This window comes from Hylobates moloch, unplaced genomic scaffold (assembly GCF_009828535.3).
Source record: "Hylobates moloch isolate HMO894 unplaced genomic scaffold, HMol_V3 SCAFFOLD_1001, whole genome shotgun sequence".
Taxonomy (NCBI): domain Eukaryota; kingdom Metazoa; phylum Chordata; class Mammalia; order Primates; family Hylobatidae; genus Hylobates; species Hylobates moloch.
The window spans coordinates 4,289-14,536 of record NW_026653276.1 but is presented as its reverse complement, the minus strand read 5'-3'; the positions used below and the strand labels follow the sequence as shown (position 1 = coordinate 14,536).

The 10,248-nt window shown below is 38.1% G+C and overlaps 1 non-coding gene across 1 annotated transcript; it reads right to left on the bottom strand.

The window, feature by feature from the left end:
• Positions 1–5,783: 5,783 nt before the first annotated feature.
• Positions 5,784–5,856, bottom strand: TRNAK-UUU (transfer RNA lysine (anticodon UUU)). The gene has a single exon. It is a non-coding gene; the product is annotated as a tRNA-Lys (tRNA).
• Between the last annotated feature and the right edge of the window lie 4,392 nt (positions 5,857–10,248).

Genomic DNA, 10,248 nt, shown 5'->3' with positions numbered 1-10,248 from the left:
TTTTTTTCAGAGTAGATTGTGTAGACCTTGTTTTGATTCTTTAGGCACTTCTTTTTTTTGTTGAAATGGAGTTTCGCTCTGTCGCCCAGGCTGGAATGCAGTGGCGTGATCTCGGCTCACTGCAAGCTCTGCCTCCTGGGTTCATGCCATTCTCCTGCCTCAGTCTCCCGAGTAGCTGGAACTACAGGTGCCCGCCACTATGCCCTGCTAATTTTTTGTATTTTTAGTAGAGATGGGGTTTCACCATGTTAGCCAGGATGGTCTCGATCTCCTGACCTCGTGATCCACCCGCCTCGGCCTCTCAAATTGCTGGGATTACAGGCATGAGCCACTGTGCCCAGCCAGATTCCTGATTTTTTTTAAATTTATGTTACAAATTAATTCCCTTAATAGTTACAGGGTTATAAAAAATGTATTGCATATTGAGTTAGTTTTGTTAATTTGTGTTTTTCAAGGAATGAATGTATCTCATCTAAATTTTCAAATTTGTGTGTAAAGGGTTATTCATAGTGAGGCAGAAATTTAAAAATAAATATGCATTCATTCACTCCAAGAAAAGTAACAGGCAAGCAAAAGTTAAAAAGAAAAGAAACAAGTTTTCCTCTGCTTAGCAGCTCATTTCAAGGACAGTTATAACACTTTCCGAAAAGCCAAGGCCAAAGGAATGAGTTCCAGACACACTCAACCCATGTCCTGTCCCCCAAGAGCAAGGTTGAAGGGAAAAAAAAGAGAGAAAGACAAATTTCTTTACTGTTACTCCTTTCCCTGGCTTCTTAAGCATAACTATGTTTTACAAATGTCTGTATTTAGCCAGTTCTTGTTTTTCTTTTGACACAGCTGCAAGGCCACAAGTTACACACTGTATGATTAACTGCCTTTGTTTTGCTTATAAAAACTCCCTCTCTGTCTTTGTTCAATGTTCAGCTTTTTTTGTTTGTTTTGTTTTGAGACAGAGTCTCCCTCTGTCGGCTAGGCTGGAGTGCAGTGGCATGATCTTGGCTCACTGCTACCTCTGCCTCCTGGGCTTAAGCAATTCTACCTCAGCCTCCCGAGTAGCTGGGATTACAGGTGTGTGCCACCATGCCAAGCTAACTTTTGTATTTTTAGTAGTGATGGAGTTTCGCCATATTGGCCAGGCTGGTCTCAAACTCCTGACCTCAGGTAATCTGACCTCCTTGGCCTCCCAAAGTGCTAGGATTACAGGCGTGAGCCACCAGGCCCAGCCAGTGAATCCACTGAGCGGGTTCGTACCTTAAAATAAAGATCCTACTGTTCTCCCATATCAGCCTCTCCATTCCTCAGTTTACCATAACAATAGTATTATCTTATCCTAACATTATTTTTATATATTAGGATATAATATATCATACTACATATGATATATAAAATATTACATTAATAATATATTATGTTAATATTATATAATAAATAACACAATTATAAATATTTACTTATTAACAATTTATATTATATATTATTTATTTATATTATTAGGATATAATATATCCTTATATATTATTAGGATATAATATATCCTTATATATTATTAGGATATAATATATATTTTTTATATATATATATATTCCTAATAATCTTGAGGATGCTTTTCTTTCCTCATTTTTTAACCCTAGCTTGCCTCTTCCCTTTCCCTGACAGCTGGTGCTTGGCTCCTCTCTACCTTCTTTCCCGTTTATTTCTAAATTAACTTTTCACAAAAGTGCAGGGCACTCCTAGTATTGTTTATGTAATTTTAAGTACTATGTTGAGATTCAGATGTAGCTGCTGTTTTAATTTCCACATCACTTTCCATTTTTTTTTTTTTTTCCTTCTCCACATGCTCGACTTTAAACATTTCTGCAGCATTGGCTGAGTCTGGGCCCAACTGGGGAGATATGTGAGGCCAGATAAACCTAGAGTAGAGAAATGTTGTTTCCTGCCTAGGAAGCCTCCGACCTTACAAGGGGGAGAAAAATGTCTGCGACAGAGTTTCGCTCTTGTTGCCCAGGCTGGAGTGAAATGGTGCTATCTCGGCCCATTGCAATCTCCACCTCCTGGTTCAAGCGATTCTCCTGCCTCAGCCTCCTGAGCAGCTGGAATTACAGGCACCCGCCACCACGCCCAGGTAATTGTTTCTAAAATGCTGGTATTATAGGCGTGAGCCACTGCACCCAGCTAAGTTTTTCAAAGGAAATCATCCAAAATCATATCCTTTTGACGTCAGCAGTATCTATAGTGATATCCCCTTTTTATTCCTGATATGGGTAACTTGTGTCATCTCTCTTCCTGAAATTTCTCAGTTTTACTAGAGGTCTTCTTTTATTTGTCTTCTAAAGGAACTAGCTTTTTGTTTGTTTTTCTTTTTTTGTGTGTGTTCAGTTTCATTGAAATTTGCTCTTATTTTTATTGTTACCTTTTGTCTATTTGCTTTTGGTTTATTTTGCTTTTTTCCCACCTGGGCTCTTCAAGTAAGAGTTTGAGACTTTTTTTTTCTAATGTATGCAGTTAGTGGTGTACATTTCTCTCACAGTGTTTTTTTTCAGGTTATCTTGAAAATTTTGATATATTGTGCTTTTATTTTTATTCAGGTTAATTTATTTTTTGATATCTACTAAGGCTTTCTCTTTGTCCTGTGTACTATTTAGTAGTGTGTTGTTCATTTTCCAAGTTTTGGATATTTTTCTGTTGTCTTTCTGTGATTGACTTTTAGTTTGATTTCATTGTGGTCAGGGATCATATCGTATGAGTTAATTCTTTTAAATTTGAGGTTTGTTTTATGGCCCAGGATATGTTCTATCTTGACCTGTGTTCTGTGTGTTCTGCTTTTCTTGTGTGGACTCTTCTTTAAGTGTTGACTGAATTCTGTTAGCTGAAGATGATTTTGAGTTCTTCAATATCTTTGCTGATTTTCTGTTAGTTCTTCTACCAATTATTATGAGAGAAGCGTTGAAGTCTCTAATGTAATTGTGGATTTGTCTATTTTTTTATTTTTTTCTTTACATATTTTGCAACTCTGGTTTATACATATTTAGGATTGTTATGTCTTCTTGGTGGATTTTTAAATTTTTTTCTTTGTTCTAAAGTTTATTTTAGGCCAGACGTGGTAGCTCACACCTGTAATCCCACCACTGTGGGATGCTGAGGCAGGTAGATCACCTGAGATCAGGAGTTCGAGACCAGCCTGGCCAACATGGTGAAACCGTGTCTCTACTAAAAATACAAAAATTAGCCTGTCGTAGTGTCACATGCCTGTAATTCCAGCTACTTGGGAGGCTGAGGCAAGAGAATCACTGGAACCCTGAAGGCAGAGGTTGCAGTGAGCAGAGATCATGCCATTGTACTCTAGCCTGAGTGACAAGAGTGAAACTCTATCTAAAAAAATAAATAAATAGATAAATAAATAAAATTCATATTATATTAATATACTCACTTTTGCTTTCTTTTAATTAGCATTTGAATGTTATACATTTTTATACTCTTAATTTCAAACTGTCTATATAATTGTATTTGAAATAAGTTTCTTGTAGACAGCATTTAGTTGGATTATATTTTCTAATCTACTCTGTTAATCTCTGTCTTTTAATTGGTACCTTTAGACCATTTACATTGAATGTAATCATTGATATGTTAGGGCTTAAATCTAGCAGTTTGTTTTCTATTTGTACCCTGTTACTATCATTTTGTGGGGATACGTATGTATATATATATATGTATGTATGTATTAAAGCCTTCTTTATGGACTACTTGTATACTTCTTAGAATTTCATTGTCATTTATCTGTAGTGTTTTTTTGTGTGTATGGGTTTTTTTTCTCCTGCCTCAGCCTCCCAAGTAGCTGGGATTACAGTCATGTGCCACCATGCCCACCTAATTTTTGTAGTTTTAGTAGAGACAGGGCTTCGCCATGTTGGCCAGGCTGGTCTCGAATTCTTGAGCTCAGGTGATCCCCCTTGGCCTCCCAAAGCGTTGGCATTACAGGCGTGAGCTGCCGTGCCCAGCCTATCTGTAGTGTTTTTAAATGATCTCTTTATATAACTCTTTTAGTGATTTTTTTCTAAGTATTACATGATATGTATTTAATTTATCACTGTGTACTGGTGTCATTATTTTATCAGTTAAAGTGATGTGTGTCATCTTTACCTCCCTTTTTGTCACTTTTCCTCTCCCACTTGTAATATAATTGTCTTAAATTATTTCTTCTACATACATTTAGAACCACACTGGACCATGTTATACTTTTTTTTTTTTTTGAAACAGTGTCTCATTCTGTTGCCCAGGCCTGAGTGTAGTGGCACGATCTTGGCTCACTGCAACCTCCGTCTCCCAGGTTTAAGTGATTCTCCTGCCTCAGCCTCCCGAGTAGCTGAGACTACAGGCATGTGCCACCACACCTGGCTAACTTTTTGTATTTTTAGTAGAGACGGGATTTCACCATGTTAGTCAGGCTGGTCTTGATCTCCTCACCTTGTGATCTCCCTGTCTTGGCCTCCCAAAGTGGTAAGATTACAGGCATGAGCCACCACACCTGGTCATGTTACACATTTTGCTTCAACTGTTAAATATAATTTAGAAGGCTCAAGAGAAAAAGGAAAATTTATTGTTTTTATCCATTTTTTTCTTGCTTACCATGTTCTTTCTTCTTTCCTGATGTCAGTGATTTCTTCTTTTATAATTTCTTTTCTGTCTGGAGAAATTTAGCTATTTTTTAAAGGATAATTCTGCTAGCAGCTAATTATCTTAGTTTTCTTTGCTCTGAAAATGTCTTGATTTCTTCTTCATTTCTAAAGGATATTTTCTCTGGATATAGAATTCAGAATTAACAATTCTTTTCTTTCCATCCTTGAAAACTGTTGTGCCACTCTTTCTGACCTCTGTGATTTCTGATAAGATACCCACTGTTAGGCAAATTGGTTTTCTTTATAGGTAAGGTGTTTTGTCTCTTTTGTTGCTTTCAATAGCTATCTGTTTTTAGAGTTTAGAAATTTTGATTGATTTTGCTTTCAGTCAACCGTTGAAGGAGATTCTTCTCTAAAAAGTACATAAAAATGCAAATCTCCAGGTCAACAATCTCTAAAATAGTTTAGATTTCTGTATTCTGGTGTTTGGAAAAAACTTCACTAAGGCAATCCCTTAGGGCTGGTAATTTCATTATGTAAATCATTCCACATTTGTAAAACATAAAGTAGCAAAGTTTTAGTCACTGCACAAACAAGTATCTGAACCTCTTCCTGTGCTTAATTGGTATAAACTATCCAGGGCGGCAGTGCCCCACCTTTTTGGCACCAGAGACCGTTTCATGAAAGACAATTTTTTACATGGATGAGGGAGCGGGGGCTGGGGGAATGATTGGGGATGATTCAAGCACATTAGATTTATTGTGCACTTTATTTATATTGTGATTACATTGTAATATATAATGAAATAAGTATCCAACTCACCATAATGTAGAATCACTGGAAGCCTTGAGTTTGTTTTTCTGCAACTAGACGGTCCTATCTGGCAGTGATAGAAAACAGTGACAGATCATCAAGCATTAGATTCTCATAATAAGCCCACAATCTAGATCCCTTTCATGCACAGTTCACAATAGGGTTTGGGCTTCTATGAGAATCTGATGCCTCCTCTTACCTGGGAGGCAGGGGAGCTCAGGTGGTCATAAGAGCTATGGGGAGTTGGTGTATAAGTACAGATGAAGCTTCGCTGGCTCTCCTGCCACGCTGCCTGGTACTTGGTCTGTGTACTGGAGGTTGGGGACTCCTGATCTAGAGTAAAATAGATAAAGAGTTTACCTGAACAGGGAGTTGAACCTTGGACCCTCAGAGTAAAAGTCTGATGCTCTACCAACTGAGCTATCCAGGTACTCATCTTTTTCCACGGAGTATCTAATCTAGATTTCTTCATTTGTTCCATTCATTTTATGTTTCATGTTGCAATTCGTAAATCACGTTACTTGAATTCTCCTCATTTCAAAGACCCTGTTTAAGAGAGACATTATAATCGCTAGGAATATTTTCCTTTTCTCTTTTTAAACATCTCCTTTCTGTAGATTTTCATAACCTGAGATGGGGCGTCTTCTACGTAAAGCACTGCGGAGTTGCTAGATACAGAGGGTTTCATTCTCGCCAATTAGCTGCAACCTAAACTTCTGGAGGCAATAGTGGAGCTGCTTTTGTTCGTATCCCTCAGTATTATCTTCTAGGTCTTTCTTTCAGGCTTTGCAGGCAGAGGGGAAGAGAGACGAAGGAGGAAGAATTTGAAGATGCAAGAGAACATTCCATAATGAACCCCTTTCTGTTGGTAGATGAAACTGCCAGCCAGGCATCACGTTGGCAAGTGGACCTCAGACCCGCGGTCTGGCTGGCCAGAGAGAGAAAACCGCGTGTCTTTTGGTTTAGCATTCCGTGACAATTTTGCTGGTCACAGTCTGAAGATTTTAGAAATAGTGATGTTAAACACAGCAGGCCTTTTTCTGCCAGATATTCGTTCTCCAAACACCGATAGACAAAGGCAGTAATTAATAATGGATCTTTTCTTTTTTCCTTGTTTTATTTTTAAATATATTTTTTCTTCATCTATGGATCTTTTTAAAATTTTTAATTTTTATAGGTGCATAGTATATATATATGTTTATGTGTGTGTATATATATATATATGATACATGGGATATTTTAATGCAGGCATACAATGTGTAATAATCATATTAGGAAAAACGAAGCACCCATCACCTCAACACCTTATCATTTTCTCCTTCTTCTTCTTCTTCTTCTTCTTCTTCTTCTTCTTCTTCTTCTTCTTCTTCTTCTTCTTTTCTTCTTCTTCTTCTTCTTCTTCTTCTTCTTCTTCTTCTTCTTCTTTTCTTCTTTCTTCTTCTTCTTCTCCTTCTCCTCCTCCGCCTCCTCCTCCTCCTTCTCCTTCTCCTTCTTCTTCTTCTTCTGCTTCTCCTTTTTGTTTTTTTGAGACAGAGTCTCGCTCTGTCACCCAGGCTGGAGAGCATTGGCACAATCTCGACTCACTGCAAGCTCCGCCTCCCAGGTTCATGCCATTCTCCTGCCCCAGCCTCCCAAGTAGATGGGACTACAGGTGCCTGCCACCACGCCTGGCTAATTTTTTTGTATTTTTAGTAGAAATGGGGTTTCACCATATTAGCCAGGATGGTCTCAATCTCCTGACCTTGTGATCCGCCTGCCTCAGCCTCCCAAAGGGCTGGGATTACAGGTGTGAGCCACCGAGCCCCACCAACACCTTATCATTTCTTTGTGTTACAGACATTCCAGTTATAATCTTTAAGTTATTTTTAAAGGTACAATAACTTTTTGTTGACTGTAATCACCCTGTTATGCTATCAAATGGTAGATCTTATTCAGGCTAACTCTATTTTGTATTCATTAACCATCTCACTGACCCCTCCAATGCCCTTTCCATCTCTGGTAACCATCCTTCTACTCTCTGTCTCCATGAGTTCAATTGTTTTATTTTTGGCTTCCACAAATGAGAGAGAATATGTGAAGTTTTACTTTCTGTGCATGTCCTTAACATGCATAGACTTTTACACAACATAATGTCCTCTAGTTTGTGGAGGAAAAGTTACATATTAAATTTGAACTCAGTTGAAGATGGACACAAACAATGGTCACCAAATCCTGGAACATGTTGTATGAGCCCCTTGAGGTGTTCATCCAGTGCTGTTGCGGAGAAATCTCTATTTCAATCTATTCCTATATGTTAGTTATTGAAAAACAACAGACAATTGCAAAAAAAGCTGACCTTTTCGTGTTCCTTGAGCCCAGTCTCGAAGGGCCCTCATGACTGGGCCTCATGCCAAACAACTTGTTACAAAAAGAGCTAGGGTCCCAGACTGCACCAAAGCTTCATGAGACCTCTCTTCCTCTGTGCACAGACGAGTGGCCGACTCTGGAACCCGGGCTGTTGCTTCCCGGTCTGTTGATGAATCTTTCATAGTCTGGTGAGTGTGTGTACATATATATATATATATGTATGTATATTTCCCTTCTCCAATTCCCATTGCAATTTGCTTATTATATCATTTGTTTACTATATCTGCATTGCCATTTACGTGGGATAAAGTTTATTTACCCTTAAAGGTATTGTGTGTGTGTCTTTTCTTCTCCCCTCTCGTGTTTCCCGCACAGAACATAGTTCCATCCACTTTGCAAATGACCAGATCTCATTCTTTTCATGGCTGAGTAGTACCCTGTTGTTGGTACATACCACATTTACTTTATTCATTTATCCGTTGATGGGCACTCAGGATGCTTCCCAATCTTGGCTATTGTGAATAGTGCTGCAATAAAGATGAGAGTGTAGATATCTTTTTGATAAACAAATTTCCTTTCTTTTGGGTACATGCCTAGCAAGGGCATTGCTGGAATATGTGGTAATATTTTTATTTTTCTGAGGAACCTCCATAGTGTTCTCCACAGCAGTTGTACTAATTTACATTCCCACCAAGAATGTACTATGGTTCCCCTTTCTCCACATCCTTACCTGTCTTTTGGATGAAAGTCATTTTAACTTGGGTGAAATAATATTTCATTTTAGTTTTGATTTGCATTTATTTGATGATCAATGGTGTTGAAGCACCTTTTCATACATCTATTTGCCATTTGTATGTCTTCTTTTAAAAGACACATAGACAAAAGAATTGCAAATAGATTTATGAGTAGAAAATCTTTATTTGCTGAGTTTTCTTTAGCCTTTCCTTTCACAGTAGCCCCCATCCCAAACACACACACACACACACACACACACACACACACACACACACGTCAGGTTAATAACCAGACCATAAGAGTCTGCAAACCTTAGTTCTTTCTGTGTGTGAGAGTGAACGTTTGTTGTACACTGGATCACACCTCACAGGAAACGCTGAGTTTTCCAAATTCTAAAGTTAAGAAGATTATTAGGGTCATGCATTACGGGTTTTTGTAAAATGGCTAAAGTAGCTACATTGGGAGATTCTTTGTCTAAAAGTCTAATACATCCCCCAATTTGGTTCAGGGCTTGGCAGATTGTCTGGTTTTATCTAAATAAATAAATAAATGCTATTTTTTTCAAAGCTCAATTATAGAAGCCTTTATCTACAGACACCCTCCTCCATCCATTTCCTCGGTGAAATTATCTAGACAGACTGATATAGAGAGATTAAGAATGTCATGCTTTCAAATCTCTCTTGGATTCCTCACAAAATATTTTGTTAGAAATATTTAAAATGTTTAAAGGAATCTTGCCTGGAAAACTTCAGATAAAAATCAAAAGTCACCAGAGAAAATATTGAAAGGCTTTGGAGAGGAAATGGTATCACTGGTATAAACAAACATTTTATACAATTTAATAGCCTCTTAGTATTATTCTTTCAAATCTCAGTGCCAATCCTTTTTTGCATCCTCCTGAAGAAAGAAATTTCAGGCTACTTTGGACATACTTTGTATGGGGTAGCCCTGCTCTGCAAAGAGCGGTTAAAAATAAATAAATATAACAATAAATAAATAAATTTCGATGGTTTTGCTCAGTCTGCCAACCTTACTAACTGTGCCAACTTTACTAACTGCTGCCTATGTCTGCCAGTTAACTTTTGCTCCTCCAGACTGAACAAAAAATGCCCGTTTATTTAATTTTTTTAGATTTTGAGATTTTGTATTGATATTCTTTGGGCACAAAATCCACTAGTGAGCAGGTGAGGAACCAAAACTGAGAACAATCTCAAAACACCTGAATAAGTTTGAGTCTGTTGGAACAAAAGTCCTGATAGGGCATCTTGCCCAAAGTGGAGTTGGATTCTTCAGCACTGATTGGAGCAATTAGCCTCCCCAAACTGGATCACACCAGAAACCTTATTCAATTTAATGCTCCTCATAGGACGCTTTCCGAGAAAGAAACTGACTTACCTAAATCAGTTTCATAGGGAACAGCAGAAGACATTTCCTTGGTCTATCCAGACCCATCTAGTCCGGCCCCAGAACTAGCGTTTGGTGGTCTCAAACATGGGTCATTACTTGATAAATTAGTGTACACAGGATATACCATCCAAAATATTGCCTAAAACAATTCTTGAGTTTTGAGTGGAGAAAGCTGGAGAAAATGGTGTACAAAGGATCCAGGAGAAGTTTAGGGCTGAGAGATGCATCCCTCTGTGAAAAGGAGATAGGACTGGGCACTGGAAAAGTGAAACAGTTTCTTCCCAATAACTCATCATTTCCAAGAAGCCAAGATGATGCGAAAACTGGGGGAATC